This window comes from Hyperolius riggenbachi, chromosome 2 (assembly GCF_040937935.1).
Source record: "Hyperolius riggenbachi isolate aHypRig1 chromosome 2, aHypRig1.pri, whole genome shotgun sequence".
Lineage (NCBI taxonomy): Eukaryota > Metazoa > Chordata > Amphibia > Anura > Hyperoliidae > Hyperolius > Hyperolius riggenbachi.
In genome coordinates this window covers 440476076-440492469 of record NC_090647.1, presented here as the reverse complement: position 1 = coordinate 440492469, position 16394 = coordinate 440476076, and the positions used below count along the sequence as shown (strand labels likewise).

General features: G+C 43.7%; 1 protein-coding gene across 6 annotated transcripts in view; it reads left to right on the top strand.

Moving 5' to 3' along the window:
* Window positions 1-16394, top strand: part of LOC137546932 (SH3 domain-containing kinase-binding protein 1-like) — a 516647-nt gene that overhangs the window by 393610 nt on the left and 106643 nt on the right. Inside the window, exon 1 of one of the 6 annotated variants that reach the window (XM_068269995.1) lies at window positions 5410-5598. The exons of the other annotated variants lie outside the window; for them this stretch is intronic. The gene's annotated coding sequence lies outside the window, so the exon portion shown is untranslated. Of the gene's footprint in view, window positions 1-5409; window positions 5599-16394 lie in introns of those variants that run through there. 6 annotated transcript variants of the gene reach the window in all.

Genomic DNA, 16394 nt, shown 5'->3' with positions numbered 1-16394 from the left:
ATCAGTTAATTGACGATACACCTCAGCCTCATACATACTGGTATCCATCACCACCACTGCCCCACCGTTGTCAGCAGGGCGGACAGTGATGGCTGGATTATTTTGTAAAGAGTCAAGGGCCCTACGTTGTGGCAAAGTCAAATTGCGTTGTACATGAAACATGCCCTTGGAAAAACTGTATTCCAGTTTCTTCAGATCCTCCTGGACCTTGCTCACAAAAGTATCAATGACTGGATGACTCGGGGGGATGAAAGAACTTGGGTTTCGCAACCCTAGGGTCTTAAGTTCAAAACGTCCCTCCACTGTGTTGGCTGAAGTAGGAAACTGAGGAAGAGTCGCAAAAAACTGCTTGAGCTTGATCGTTCTAAAGAAACGGTACAGTTCCTGGTCAAGTGTAAAGAAATCTGGAAAATTTGTCGGGCAGAACGACAGGCCGAGTTCCAATACATCAGTCTCATCCTTAGACAGGCAGTACGAAGATATATTGACCACAAGAGAGTCACCTACTTTCTTGGTCGCAGGATCCGAGGACTGGCTTGCTGAGGTGGCCTCTTTGCTCCTCCTGTGCCTGCAGCCGCCCCTCCGTCTCCTCCTGGAGCTCCCACGTTTGGGGAGACATCTCCTAGATCAGCATTAGAGGAGTCTGAAGGCGAACCGGCATCCGAACCAGAAGCCGGGACTCGAGGTTTGCGACCTCTAGGGGGCTTGCCTCCCCTAGGTATGGGTCGACGTGGCTTGGATTGACGTTGCCATGCATACACATATCCAGACAAATAATCTAACGAATCACGTGTAAACTTGCCCCTCTTTTCATTTTGGATCGCCTTTTCAAATGTCTCCATCTTATTGTCAAGGCCATGCATATTGACTATATGTTTTCTCCGTGCACGCTGCGGAGGGCGGACTCTGTGGGGAGTGATTACTCCCATTAACATATGATTCCTCTCTACGTCGATGGGCGTGGCTTGTATCTGCCCACAGCCATGTTGGCTGGACGGTGGGGTTGCGCTCTCCGCGATTGGCTGCGGGAGCGGCGTCTGACGTCATTGCGCACCTGAGTTGCAATTGGATGTGCGCTCGTGGTGCGGGGCGTCAGCTGGTTCCTTTGACCCGCATGATGTTATGCTCACTACAGCATACTACGTATGGACACGTTGTTACACGTGGTAAGTGTTTATCTGTTTCCCATCAGGTCCGTTTTTAGTGTTTCCGCCCTCTTTGTGGGTGTATATAAGGTGGCTAGGTTTGTGTGCACTTTGTTACTAGCAGTTTGAGAAAGGGCTATATAGCCCGAAACAGCGTCTGTCACTGCTTCATGGAATAAAAGAGCTTTATACTACTTTGGTGGTGCCGACCCGATTGCATTGTTGACTAGTAGATTGAGCACTGCAACAGGTGAAGCCTGGAGAGGGAATCTGGGCGCTGGCAGATGCTTCTGGTTAGACTGCCGTGGCGTGCACAGACAGTGAAAACGTTGCAGACGTCACTGCTCATACAATGTGATGTCACACATACTGGTGTGGTAGATAAGGCTAATGGTGGGTGCAGGGATCGAGTAGCTTGACAGCTGCTTCGCGCGCTTGCACTACCACGGAGGCTAACCAGAGCCTCATCTACCATCTACCGGTATGTGTGACGTTGCTTTGTATGAGTGTGTGAATTGTCTTTGTTGAAGACGCACGATTAAAACAGCTTGCATAGCAGTGCCGACTGCAACGTTTTCTTTCTACATTTACATATAGTAGAATGTAGTAAATTATTCCTGATACCCACTTTTATGTTAATTATACCAATTTCAGCATTAGAAACAGTTCCTATATATTTCCAAAGACTGTTCCCGACCATTATCATTGATATTACACTGTACCTTTCACCTGACCCCAACAGTTCACTTAACCCGTGGCTAGCAATTACCTATCCAGTTATCTAGCCAGTATCACTAATTTTCTTCTAGAACTATAATCTAAAAAGATATTTCTGCAGTGCAGACACTGACTGTAGTAAAACCATGCTTTCTTAGTGTAGGAACGCGTTAAGTCAAAGGCTTTTATTGCTGTCTTACTCCCGGTTGTGCAGATTTTAATAACTCCCTGATCATCTGACAGAACGCCTAGAATCAAGTGAGAGGCTGGCTGTATAAAAACCTGACTGAGGTTCTAAACTTTTCCCACGCTATGCTGAGCTAAAATTATAGCATTTGGCTCAAGTTGCTGTGACTGTGGCTCTGCATATGTGAGTGTTAAAGGCGAAATCCATACAAGATGTATTATTGAGGCTTTACTGGAATGAATCTTATGAGAAGCTCCTGAATCAGACACTAGGTCTAGGCAGACCACTGTAAAATTACTTCTACAGAAAATCCAAGAGGTTAGATGATAAAGTGATACCTGAACTCTCCAGTTTGGACCTCATACAATACCAGGGCTGTGGAGTTGGTACAAAAATCATCCGACTCCAACTCTGATTCCTCAGTTTATGAAACCACCAACTCCAACTCCAGGTGCCCAAAATTGCTTCGACTCCTCGACTCCGACTCTACAGCCCTTGCAGGGCTATGGAGTGGGAACAAAAATCATCTGACTCCTTAGTTTATGAAACCACCAACTCCACTCCAGGTACCTAAAAATTGGTCTGACTCCTCGACTCTGATTCCAACTCTGACTCCAAAGCCCTGCACAATACTCTGCACAGTCCACAGCAATCTTGTGTCTTCTCTTTCTTTTCTAGTGTTTAGAATTTTTTGGCGAAATTGTTCTTTTGCATATTTTATATGATTTACAGCTGCTGTTGATTCACAACACAGCACTCCAAATAGTCCACCAGAGTGGCTACATCCTCAGAGGACTCTCCTAATATGAATTACTTAATGTAAAACAGAAGACAAGATCTGCACTAATTCAACAAGCCAAATCTGTATTCAGTAGATATGTCCATAAAGCTAAAAACCTCAGTTATCTGTAGCTAACATGTTTTAGGCCATCAGGGTCATTAACCATACTTGGTGGTCCAAAACATGTTTTTTGCATTTACATTAGTCTGACTTCCTAGATGTATAGCCACACTGTAACCCCATTACGTTACTCACCTTCTTTCCCATCTCATTGCTATTTTAGATGCTCCAGCCCATCCTGTTTTTATAGTTGTAGAAAGCTTTCTATTTTGGAAGAAGTGGTGAAACAATTACTCTATAGAACTGCACAATACATTCTCATTTTGCCAGACAATCACACAAACAAAGACAATGATGTGGCGCTGGACAAAACTGAGATATCAATGCATAATAAGAATGATTAGATCAACATGTTCTACTAGTGTTTCTGAGTTTGGAGTCCATTTCTGCTAAAATTTGTTTACCGGTAATTGTTTTGTAGTATAAGGTTCAGCTGGTGCTGGTTTAGCAAATTATGTTAACTGTGCATTGCCCTTCTCCCAAAAATCCATATTCCAACAGTGGCCGAGGGCAAAAAGTCTGTTTTCTAAATATTAGCAACAACGAACCACCCCCATGCATACCACCACTGCACATTGGCTTGGCCTGACCAGCGTTGCCATTCGTTTAGAATGCCATTCTGGTTAGAGAAACATAAGGTATGTCTGGCAGTTGTGCGGTTAGATTTTTGTTTATTGCAAGAACTGTCATTGTCACTCTTCAAGTAGCTTGAAAAAGCAAATCTCAAAGCCCCTAGTATAATGGTAAAATGTAAACTGTGTCTTCAGATTCCGCAACAGTACCTGCAGTATTTTGATCTCGGGAAGATTATAAATGAGACACTTTTAAAGCAAATCACAAACCTACTAGTATAACAGCATGGGACAAACTTGGGCTTTATATATAGCAACAGCAAATGGAACAAAGTCAATCTTTTAAAAATAAAATAGTGGAAAATATACACGCTCTAGAGTTTCACAGCTCAAGTCAGTGCTTATGATGATGATTGCTGACACAGATTCTAAACTACATTAGCACTATAGTTCAGTGCTTGCCTGGCTTGCACATCATGGCTACCAGCACTAAGTACCACTCTGTCAATGCTATACTAAGGCCCCCATCCCACCCTCCTTTGGATAGCTATCTCCTCTGCAGCAGAGAAATGAGACCTTATAAGAACACAAGACTGAAATGAGTGCTCCACAATGTAGGTGGGGAAAATTTACTGATGACGCAAGCAACCAATAGGATGCCTGATGCCTTGAAGTTGGTGGATGATGTTTCCTGCTTCATGTTGGTTGCTGATTGGAGACCCCCAGCATTATGGTCTTGCCCACCAAACCCCGGAATGTGGCATAAATATTGGCATAGTTCAGGGCTGGCTCAGCCAAACCAAACTGCCAATTAGTGATGGTCATGTATAGGAGAACTCATGGAGAACCATGTGATCAGTTTGGCAAATTGATAGATATGGAAGTCTCTGATTTGCTGGTCCTGATCATGTGCTAAAGGACGTGATCACAGCAAATCAGAGCTTTGCAAATCTATCAGCTGATCAAACAAATCACATGCTTCTCCATGAGTTCTCCTAAACATTTCCAACACTACTGCCAATATTTGGGCTGATTTGACCTTTGACCTGAATTAACATTATTTATATAGTGTTGACATTGTCTGCAGTACTGTACAGAGTATATAGGCGCTTACAATCCAAACCCTACCATTGCATGTGTCTATCATGGTCTAGGGCCAATTTTAGAAGGAAACTACAAAACTTATCTACATGTTTTGGGGATGTGGAAGGAGACCGTAGTGCCTGGAGGAAACCCACACAGATACGGGGAGAACATACAAACTCCTTGCAGATTGTGTCCTGGCAATAATTAGAACCGGGGACCCAGCCCTGCAAGGCAAGAGTGCTATCTACTACGCCACCGTGCCGTCTAAACAGCAGCCATATTTTTACAGAGTACAACAAAGCCATGCACTTTCCTTTCTCTTCTTTACGTATAAAATAGCATATGTTTTCACTCTGCACATTCTTATATGTTCCCAGTATATGCACAGCACCAGTGAGTGGGGTGGACAATGGAGAGAGTTGCACAATAGATGTCAGAAACAGCCTGGTTTGGAGGACATGTATCTCTATAGGAAGATGTGCTGCGTTCCTCATGAACCTTCCCTGCACCACAGCAATGCAGCTGTTTTCACTTTATTTCTCATTGGACGTGCAGTTCTGTTTACTGACTTCCTGACTCATCGCCCGCTATATAGAAAGCTGTAGTGATACTGTAGACTACAAGGGCATCGAAGATCACGTCAGCAAACTGCACACTTATTACAGGATACAGGCAGAGGCAGCACAAATACAAGCTTCAGGGTCATTAGAGACTATAGATACATGCAGCCCAGCGCTTCATCACAGTGTGAGGATGTTCATCATCACTACCTGCATGGGTTACTGTGGTAATGCATAGCGACACAGGCAGACTCTGACTTCAGGCTGCTTATCATCATAGGGTGCAGCCATTAATAATCACCAGTGTCTTCACAATCACTGAACATAAATATAGACAACATACCACAGGACTCCTGACTCCATCGTCATCCGACGCACAGAGCCAAACTGCCTGCCTTGGAACTTTATACATATTAATCAGCTTTGAGTTGTAAGTATGTTTTCACTTCATTCAGATCTGTTGTTTTATCAGCCTTTTTATTTGCGTATCAGATTAGATTGTACATAGCCTTAAGCTCTTTATAGACATAACTGCAGTTACTGTATTATTGCATAAACTGCCAGGAATATGCTAGCTGGAGTCTCTAATTTGCAGTCATTTGATGTGTCTGTATTCAGAATGGAATAAAGAGAGCGTGAGTTCAAGTTGGCAGTCTAAGTACCCCATTAGGGAGCGCCAAAGTGGTTTCTGGAACCACACACTGAAATTGGTCCCAGGCACTCACAAAACTATTACTAGTGACATTTTCAGGTAATCTGTACGGCTACTGAATTTCATTTTATTTGTAATATAATCAAATAATAATCTGTAGATATCTAAAGCTGTTTTAAAGTTTTTCTTTGAGCACTCTAACTTTTGCTTCTTAGAGGCCCGTACTGGTGCTCAGTAAGTGTTGAGTGACAGCTTAAAGCGGACCTGAACTCAAAACTTCCTCTCTGCTCTAAGAGAGAGGCAACGGCATAATGACCTTTAAACAAAAAACATTTCTTTTTACAGCTTACAGAAATCCTGCAATAAATCTGCTGTGTGACTACTTCCTGTTTTCATGCAAACAGACATAGGGTTAACATCCTGTGTTTACAAAATAGCTGCTCTGCCGAGGCCGCCGAGATGCCTGATCTGGTACAGCTGAGGAATCAAATTACACTTGTGATTAGTCACAGATGAGAGGGAATTAGACAGGCTAAACTCTCTAAATACATACAGAGTGGATTTCTCTATGTTTTCCTCCTGTCCTGTGCAAGAGCTCAGGTCCACATTAACGACTAGTCACTATGTAAATACTTTGCAGAGCGGCATCTTCTTTTCTATGTAGACGGGTGAGGGAAACAAGTAGGGACAAAAATAGCCTAGTTAGAGTAGTTAGTTGTTGGTGATCTAAACCTGTAGATTACTAATGACATTGGCAGCAACTCCTTGGAACACCTGTACTGAGTCTAGATTTTTGACAAAGATACCGTAATCACAATTGATCTTCTTTGGAGATTAAAATGTAGTTTCTGTATGTAGCTTAACTGTGAGGCAGGGTTCACACTTGCCAAAGTTCGGGTGCAATTTTCCTTTTTACCAAACCAGATGCGCCGCACATCCTTATTATTATTATAATTGATTTATATAGCGCCATCACCTTACATGGTGATGTACAACATGGCTTCTGATTGAAGTCATGTTTATTCAAACACAGGCACTTTGATTGGGTCAGGGAACACATGTTCCCTTTCGCCAATCGCCCACGTGAATGTCCCGCCGTAAACGAGCAGCAGTAGAGTGCACACACACTTTCACCCGCTGCTGATTGACAGGACACACCTGTACATCCTGTTTGAGCAAGGGGTGCACAAACTGGATGCTTATAAACATCAAGTTTATGCTAATTGGTTAAATAAGAAGGAGCTAGGTTGTAAAGTCTTTGTAGGTTAGCATCAGGATTTTGAATTGTGTCCTTGTGTAACTGGCAGTCAATGAGGAGACTGACAAGACTGGCTTAGAGCTGGAGAAGCGCGAGGAGAGATGGATGAGTCATGCAGCAGAGTTCATGATGGACTGTAATGGGGTGAAACAGTTAGCAGGTAGGCCACAAAGCAGAGTGTTGCAGACAGTAGATGTGAGATAATCAGGACATGCACTAGAAGTTTGGTAGTGTCCTGTGTGAGAAAAGGGCGGGTGCGGGAGATGTTTTTTAGGTGGCACAACAAGTGGAGGTTAGTTTTGTAAATGTGTGGTTTGAATGAGAGCCTCAAGTCCAGTATTATACCTAGGCTGTGCGCCTGGGAAAAGAGGGTTATTGAAGTGCCATCAACAGAAATTGTGAAGTCGTACAGGGGTGTTGAATTGTGGGGTGGAAAAATTACCATTTAGATCTTGTCCATGTTGAGTTTCAGAAAACGGGAGGACATGAAGGAGGAGATAGACAGTCAGCAACGCATGCTGTTAGAGTAGCCAAAAGGTAGATTTGAGTATCGCTAGAGTATAGGTGGTAGCTGGCCAAGACCATAAGTGTAGATATTGAAAAGTACAGGTCTGAGGACTGAGCCTTGGGGAACTTTAAGGTGGAGGTGGTGCTGGAGTTAGAAACTCTGAAGGTCCTATCTGTGAGATAAGAGGAAAGTCAGGATAGAGCAAAACCCTAAACCCATGGATGAGAGGAATTGGAGAAGGAGCGGCTCAACGCCGGGACGTCACTGCTCGTCCGCGGGTATGCGCGGATCGATTCCCGCTTGTCCCCGTGGGCACTTCCTTCTCAGCGCTTATCAGCGCTGCGTTTGTGCCTATTGTCCGCCCGCGGGGATCGAGCCGGGAATCGATCCACACGGTGATCGGACATGTCGGAAATTATCAAATGAGCCATCAGCGGCTCGATTGATAAGAAGAATCTGGGCCGTGTATGCCCAGCATTACACTATGTCAGAAGTGGAAGAGAGATCTAAGAGGATGAGAATAGAGGTGTTGAGATTTAGCAGTTGCCAGGACTTTTGTTACTTTGAGTAGGGCAGTTTCGGCTGAGTGACTTGGGTGGAATCCAGATTTGAGGTCATCAGAGAATTAGTGGTGAGGTGACGGACTAATGCCCCATACTCACGGGCAACATTTCTGGCCTGTCGCTAGCACACGGGAGCGAGTGCGCGAAAGGCCGGCGACAGCTCGTCGCCAGCTCCCTCCGCATACACACGGCGGAGGGACCTGGCAACTGATGCGGTGGAAGCTGTCGCTGAAGTTCCTCCCCCCGCCGGAAGCTGAGGGTATTCCTTGGTGGTTGCTGTCGCTAGTCCGCATACTCAAGCGGACTAGCGACAGTTGCGGCGGAGTTGCGTCGGCAACTGTCGCCGGGCGATTGACCGCGCCAATCGCCTGGCGACAGCAGCGACGAGCGACGGTTCGGGGTGCGCGCCCGTGCAACGGCTCATACTCACGGGCGACCTGTCGCGACAATTGTAGCCCGTGAGTATGGGCCATAAGTCTGAGTAAATGTGTTGCTCAAGTAGTTTGGAAGAGAAGGGGAGGAGAGAGATAGGATGGTAGTTGTGTAGGAAAAAGGAGTCAACAGAAAGATTTTTTTGAGTATAGGCATGATGAGGGCTTGCTTGAGTGTAAATAGAAAAAGGCCTTTGGAGAGAGAAAAGTTGTTAATTAATGGCTGGTTCACAGTAGTTCAGGTTTCCTGCAATTTTTGTGTTGCAGCCTGGTGCAATTGCTTTGAACACCACATGCCTTTATTGTGTTTTTTACATTATCTACTGTGGAAAAAACTGAATTTTTTTCTGCATAGGAATGCATATGGTGTACAGAAAAAATGCTTGCAAATGTATGTGTGAACCTAGCCTTAAAGAAGGCAAAAAAAAAGATGAAAACTCTTGAGTTGAGGTGGCCACAAATTGTCCAATTTCAAAGAATATTGATTGGCCAATGCAATAAATGCAATCAGACGGACACGACCTTACCCCTACCTGCGCCGAACATTAACCTTCTCCCTATCTATCCCTAACACTTACCTACTCCTTACAAATGCCTAACACTATAGCCAAATGCTGTAGCCAATAACAGTTGTCAGCATATATATTTAGTATATACATTAGCCAATACAATTACTCAGATATCTGTGTGCTGCAGCTGATCCAGAGTTCAGCTGTATAATACCATGACATCTTGTACCTTAGTGGCCCCAAAATGATTGCTGTTGATCGAATGGTGATGGATGTTTAGCTTGATGGCTTAATAAACCACAACTTTTTCAGAAATTGGTGGGTGGATTGTTTGGCTTTGTAGTATTTTAGCAGTTGAGTTGGCATCTCAGTCATAAAACTAGCACATTTAAGGATGTCTGGCATAAAAACCTCCCTATTTGTTTCATGACAGTTGTGTTTTAAAGTCAGACTTGGGTCAAAACTTTTTTGAAATACAGTATTGGCTTCTTTAAAGTAGCAGGGACAGCCATACTATCCCATGGGGGGGAAAAAAACATACATAAGTAGATAACTACTTTCATTACATATGTACAGTCCACGTTTTGATTTCAGTGAAATTTATATATTAAAAAAAAAAAAAGAGAAAACTGTTCCAGGCATTTTCCATCCTTACTACCGCTGACTGAAGCCAATCCTGATGTCATTTCCTACCTTACTCTTTTTTTTTCTCCTAGAAACTGCTATTTCAGCAGCTTCTGCAGAGGGGTGAGTTGTATTTTCCTACTAAACTTCATCCTGTCACACTGAACTGCCCTCAGCCAATCAGTTAAGAGCAGGAATGAGGGGGGGGGAGGCGGGGGGATAGCAAGCTTCCCTCTAATTGGCAATGTACCAGAATACAACCAGGCTGACTGAGATAAAATTAATTACAGCAGAAACATTTATGATTATATTGGAATGCTTGTGATGCAGACTGCGTGTAGACTACCTAATAAACACAAAGCAGTGGGTAAACAGAATTTGATTTTGTGGTTGACAATCCCAATTTAAAAAAAGAATACTTTTGCAAACAATACCCATCATGCATTACTTCAAGTGTTGGAGCCATGGGTATAGTTCCTTTTTAGTTCTTTTAGTTCTTCCTTTTTACCTTTCGTAAGGCAGGAAGGGCATTCAGAGATGATCATACAATTAAGAAATTACTAGATAAAAGGCCCGCCTGTTGCAAAACGGGCGCCAGGCCTTGGACATGCCCCCCTCCTCCGAAGCACGCGTGCACACATCCGCAACCCACATGCGCTCACCGCCGCGCACGAATGCACATGCACACGTCCGCCACTCCCCTGTTCCTCTGCTCTCTGAAGTCTGTCCATGTGGCACGCATGCTTGCCAGGCACAACACAGGGACACAGGAGGATGCAGCAACAGGGACATTATTATACAGGGTACACATTATGAAAGGATGCTAATCTGTAAATAGTATTAAATGGAGCGGTGTTTTTGTTGCTGTCTGCATCCTTGATAGGGCAATTTTTTTGTCCTCTCTTTCCACCATCCCATCAAAAGAGGCCAGAAATCAAAGCACAAATAATTTTAATATCTAAACGCCAGTATTCCTGCATGAAAATGACTCCTTGATAAATGGCTTAGAAGCTGTCTGACAAACCCGCTGGTGAGATATTCCCGATTGTAAAATTATCAGTCAGGGCTACTCGCAGCTCATGAAACTTTCACAAATTTGCATTTCATTAATGAAAACAAAGAAAGGACTAATTCACTCTGGAGACTGATGATCCTGAGGAAAAGGCATGCCAGTATCTTCCCTGCAAGGCTGCTGGCCGCTTTTCCCAAACCACGATCCATCTCCCAGCTTGAGATCTCTCTATGTGTGCCAGCGGAAAACGCTTCCTCACAAGCTGGAGGCTCCTGGCAGTCTGATAGCCGTGCATGTCCTTGGAAGTCGTTTGAAGGGTTAATTACAAGGCGACAAAATAACGTCCCAAACGATTGGCAGCGCCATCCCAGCAGCTTGACAATTTTCAGATGAATAAAGGGTAATTGCGCTGGTCACAACTGATTATAGGCAACTGGAATAAAAGTCATGCAGATTAGGTAATTACTATTGGCAGAACGTTCTTTTTTATTTTTTCCCCCGTTACTTTTTTATTTCATCCATCGCAGTGTGATATCTGACATGAGCCTGAATGTCTCATCATTTAGGATGGAGTTGATTGGAGGCTGTACAGTTTCTAGTTTGGGTGAATGCAGCACTGCTTGGTCTGGCTGATGTTTTGAAAGCTAATCTTATCTGACTGTCAGAAGAGCTGTCAGCTGTGTTTATCTTGGTAAGCAGGCTGAATAATGAAACCCAATCAGACTTTCCAATATACACAGCAAGCAAGTGGGTGCATATGAATACACAAATAATGGGCTTTCTGTGCCTGCAGTGCTTGAACAGCGACTTCATGGAAAGAAATAGACAAGAAATATTCCTCACATACTTCGTCAATGCTAGTTATTACTGTTTTACCTTACCCTTGGGTGTATAGACTCATAAAGAGAACCTGTCACTTGAGATGGCCGATGAGTTCTGTCTTGCATGCTAATTAAAAGGACAACTGAAGTGAGAGGGATATGGAGACTGTCATATGCATTTCATTTTAAGTGATACCAGTTGCCTGGCTATTCTGCTGACCCTTCCTCTAATACATTTAGATATAGACCCTGAACAAGCATATGCAGATCAGGTGTTTCTGACATTATTGATCAGACAAGATTATCTGCATGCTTGTTTCTGGTGTTATTCAGATACTACTGCAGCCAAATAGATCAGCAGGGCTGCCAGGCAACTGCTATTGTTTAAAAGGACAGACAGTGATGTGAAAAACTATTTGCCCCCTTCCTGATTTCTTATTCTTTTGCATGTTTGTCACACTTAAATGTTTCTGCTCATCAAAAATCATTAACTATTAGTCAAAGATAACATAATTGAACACAAAATGCAGTTTTAAATGATGGTTTTTATTATTTAGTGAGAAAAAAAACTCAAAACCTACATGGCCCTGTGTGAGAAAGAGATTGCCCCCTGAACCTAATAACTGGTTGGGCCACCCTTAGCAGCAATAACTGCAATCAAGCGTTTGCGATAACTTGCAACGAGTCTTTTACAGCGCTCTGGAGGAATTTTGGCCCACACATCTTTGCAGAATTGTTGTAATTCAGCTTTATTTGAGGGTTTTCTAGCATGAACCGCATTTTTAAGGTCATGCCACAACATCTCAATTGGATTCAGGTCAGGACTTTGACTAGGCCACTCCAAAGTCTTCATTTTGTTTTTCTTCAGCCATTCAGAGGTGGATTTGCTGGTGTGTTTTGGGTCATTGTCCTGCTGCAGCACCCAAGATCGCTTCAGCTTGAGTTGACGAACAGATGGCCGGACATTCTCCTTCAGGATTTTTTGGTAGACAGTAGAATTCATGGTTCCATCTATCACAGCAACCCTTCCAAGTCCTGAAGCAGCAAAACAACCCCAGACCATCACACTACCACCACCATATTTTACTGTTGGTATGATGTTCTTTTGCTGAAATGCTGTGTTACTTCTACGCCAGATGTAACGGGACACGCACGTTTCAAAAAGTTCAACTTTTGTATCGTCGGTCCGCAAGGTATTTTCCCAAAAGTCTTCGCAATCATTGAGATGTTTTTTAGCAAAATTGAGACGAGCCTTAATGTTCTTTTTGCTTAAAAGTGGTTTGCGCCGTGGGTATCTGCCATGCAGGCCATTTTTGCCCAGTCTCTTTCTTATGGTGGAGTCGTGAACACTGACCTTAATTGAGGCAAGTGAGGCCTGCAGTTCTTTAGATGTTGTCCTAGGGTCTTTTGTGGCCTCTCGGATGAGTTTTCTCTGCGCTCTTGGGGTAATTTTGGTCGGCCGGCCACTCCTGGGAAGGTTCATCACTGTTCCATGTTTTTGCCATTTGTGGATAATGGCTCTCACTGTGGTTCGCTGGAGTCCCAAAGCTTTAGAAATGGCTTTATAACCTTTACCAGACTGATAGATCTCAATTACTTTTTGTTCTCATTTGTTCCTGAATTTCTTTGGATCTTGGCATGGTGTCTAGCTTTTGAGGTGCTTTTGGTCTACTTCTCTGTGTCAGATAGCTCCTATTTAAGTGATTTCTTGATTGAAACAGGTGTGGCAGTAATCAGGCCTGGGGGTGACTACAGAAATTGCACTCAGGTGTGATAAACCACAGTTAAGTTATTTTTTTAACAAGGGGGGCAATCACTTTTTCACACAGGGCCATGTAGGTTTTGAGGTTTTTTTCTCACTAAATAATAAAAATCATAATTTAAAACTGCATTTTGTGTTCAATTATGTTATAATTATATTATGTTATGGTATCTTTGACTAATAGTTAACGGTTTTTGATGAGCAGAAACATTTAAGTGTGACAAACATGCAAAAGAATAAGAAATCAGGAAGGGGGCAAATAGTTTTTCACATCACTGTAACTATAGCAGCCTCCATATCCTTCTCACTTCACTTGTCCGGTAAATTGCATGCAGCTTTAAAGTAAGCCAATCAAATGTACTTCCTGCTGAGTGTGATTGGCCCGATTCCAAGCTGCATGAAATTTGCATGCAACTTATAATTATCAGTTTCTCTTTGACTATCTCTGTCTGTCACTTTGCAGAACTAATGATAATACCAAATCACATCCACTTTGTGGCACCTACACTAAATACGTGCAACTCTGTCAATATGTTATTGTAGTTTAAAGGTGGCCACAAATTGTCCAGTTTCAAAAAATATTGATTGGCCAATGCAATAAATGCAATTGGACGGACACGATCGATCAGGTCCACTAATGGGTAGGGAACACATACCCAATCTGATCAATGGAGTCAATCCGTTTCTGGGATCTGTTCTATTGGTCGGATTGGGTATGTGTTCCTGTTAGTGGACCTGATTGATCGTTTCCCACCGATCGCATCTATTGGATCAGTCAGTAGATTGTTCTGGAAATTGGACCATTAGTGGCCACCTTTAGATGAAGTGGAGAAGATTTAGAGCAGGGGTGCCCATTAGGTAGATCGCGATCTACCGGAAGATCGCTAAGGACTTCATGGAAGATCCCGCCCCCTCTACATTTTCCATTCTGCATATACAATTGTGCTCCTAAAATTGTACATAGGTAGATCATTTTGACTTGCTAATTTTTTAAAGTAGCTCACAAGCCGGATAAGTGTGGGCACCACTGAGTAAAGGCTCATACACACGGGGCACAACTGCCGCCACAAACACGTGGCACGCGCATGTTGCGGCGACAGGTTCTCCGTGTGTATGAGGCACGCGCCACAAACTGTCGCTACTCAGAGCTGTTGCCAGGCGATTGACTTGGCCAATCGCCGGCAACAGCTGTCTCAGCAACCGTCGCTAGTCTGCCACGCGTACTGCGTGTGTATGTGCGGACTAGCAACAGCTACCCACAGCTAGAAGGGAGCATCCGGCGGGAGGCCGAACCTTTGGCGACAGCTTTCGCCACGTCTCTGCCTGTCGTGTAGACAGCTGTCGCTCAGGTGGAGCTGTCACCGAGCTGTTGCGCACACGACTCCTGTGTGCTAGCAACAGCTACAACGGTGCCTCATGTGTATGAGGCTTTAGAGCCTCTGTCAGCTCGTTAGTACTATGTGTGAATTCTTAACACTTCCTGTCTCTTTGATATACAGATCTGTGTAGTGAACCTGTGGTGTGCTCAGGAAAGGAACTAAAACCTGACACAGGTGTCGCCTTGTGCCTACTGTATATATATATATATATATGTATATATATATATGTATATATATATATATATATATATATATATATATATATATATATACAGCAAAGTCCCAGTTATCCGGGACTCCGGCAACTGGAAATTTCAACTAACCGGCTTGCCTGAGGGGGATAACGGGGACAGTGCTTTGAGAGGTTTGCAGGGCATTGTGAGTTAGAAAATACTTACCGAGCCTCCAGGCGCCGTCTTCTACCCTTTCTCCAACTTCCTTCGGCTTTCTGGCGACCATGCCTGACTCCTGGAGTGTCACCTAACCTGATGCGATCAGTTGACATGCCAGGAGCCGTATACAGGATGCCAGATGACCAATCCCCTCCTTTTGCTGTATGGGGCGGGAGGTTTGTACTTTTTCGGCAAGCACCGCCTGTGCCGGATACAGAGGACTTTGCTGTACCGTAGTAAATTGCTACTTTATAAGGGGCTCCTGTGGTCTCTGTGTTTTTGTATTTCTCTAGAAGGGCCTTGGGTCCAGAGCTGGGACAAGGTCCTCCAGCACCCAAGGCTGAGACACCAAAGTGCGCCCCTCCAGCCCTCCCACCCCAGCCGTCACACACTGATTGCTATTAGACTAAGAGGGCCACAGGGCCCACAACCTCCCCAACACCTTAATATCTAGTTATCTGGCTTGCAGTCACTGCTATGTATCCCCTTTTCTTATTTTTTTCTGCTTCAAAAACAATTAGGAATGACAGCTGAATGAATTGTGCGCCCCCTCCTACACTGCGCCCTGAGGCTGGAGCCTCTCCAGCCTATGCCTCGGCCTGGCCCTGCTTGGGTCCACTCCAGATATTTTTTTGTATTAAGTCAGCACTTTGCTTAGGGTGGTTTCCACTAGTGGAGAGAGACGCTGGCATTCAGCATGCCGATTACGCTTTGCTTTGTATTTTTTAATGCATGCGAATTCAGAAGCAGCCTATTGATTTCAGTAAGCTGAGATTCTGGATCTGTATTCGTGTGCATGAAATTGGGTGCAATCAGCCCTAGTGGAAATGGGCCTTAAGGGTAATTACAGCATGAATTACACTTATAGATTCCTGACTGTTACACAAGATGATGAAGAAATTGAAGTAACGGGAAGTGAGAGTTGATTTACAAAGTTCAGCCTCTGGCAGGATCATGCTGTGGCCATGTTATCATCACGTGAATAGAGCTTTCTCTCCTAAACTATGCTTGTGTTTCTTCAAACTGCAAAGATAACTGAATGCTGAAAGGGCACTGATATTTCTTGTGTGGCAGAGCTGCTGAATGCGCATTATATTCAGGGCTGGTCTAAAGGTTTTATGGTGCTATAGCAATGTCCTCATCCAGACCATCCTTTATTAGTTTCCATAGTACTACTACAAAGGTTTTTTTTAATTTTTTGAACTAATGCTAGAAATAATTTTTGATTTAATGTTAGACATAAAAAGAGACACAACTAAGTTATTTATGCATTGAAGGATTCCTGATTCCTGACCTGAGGTAAAGGTACCTGAGA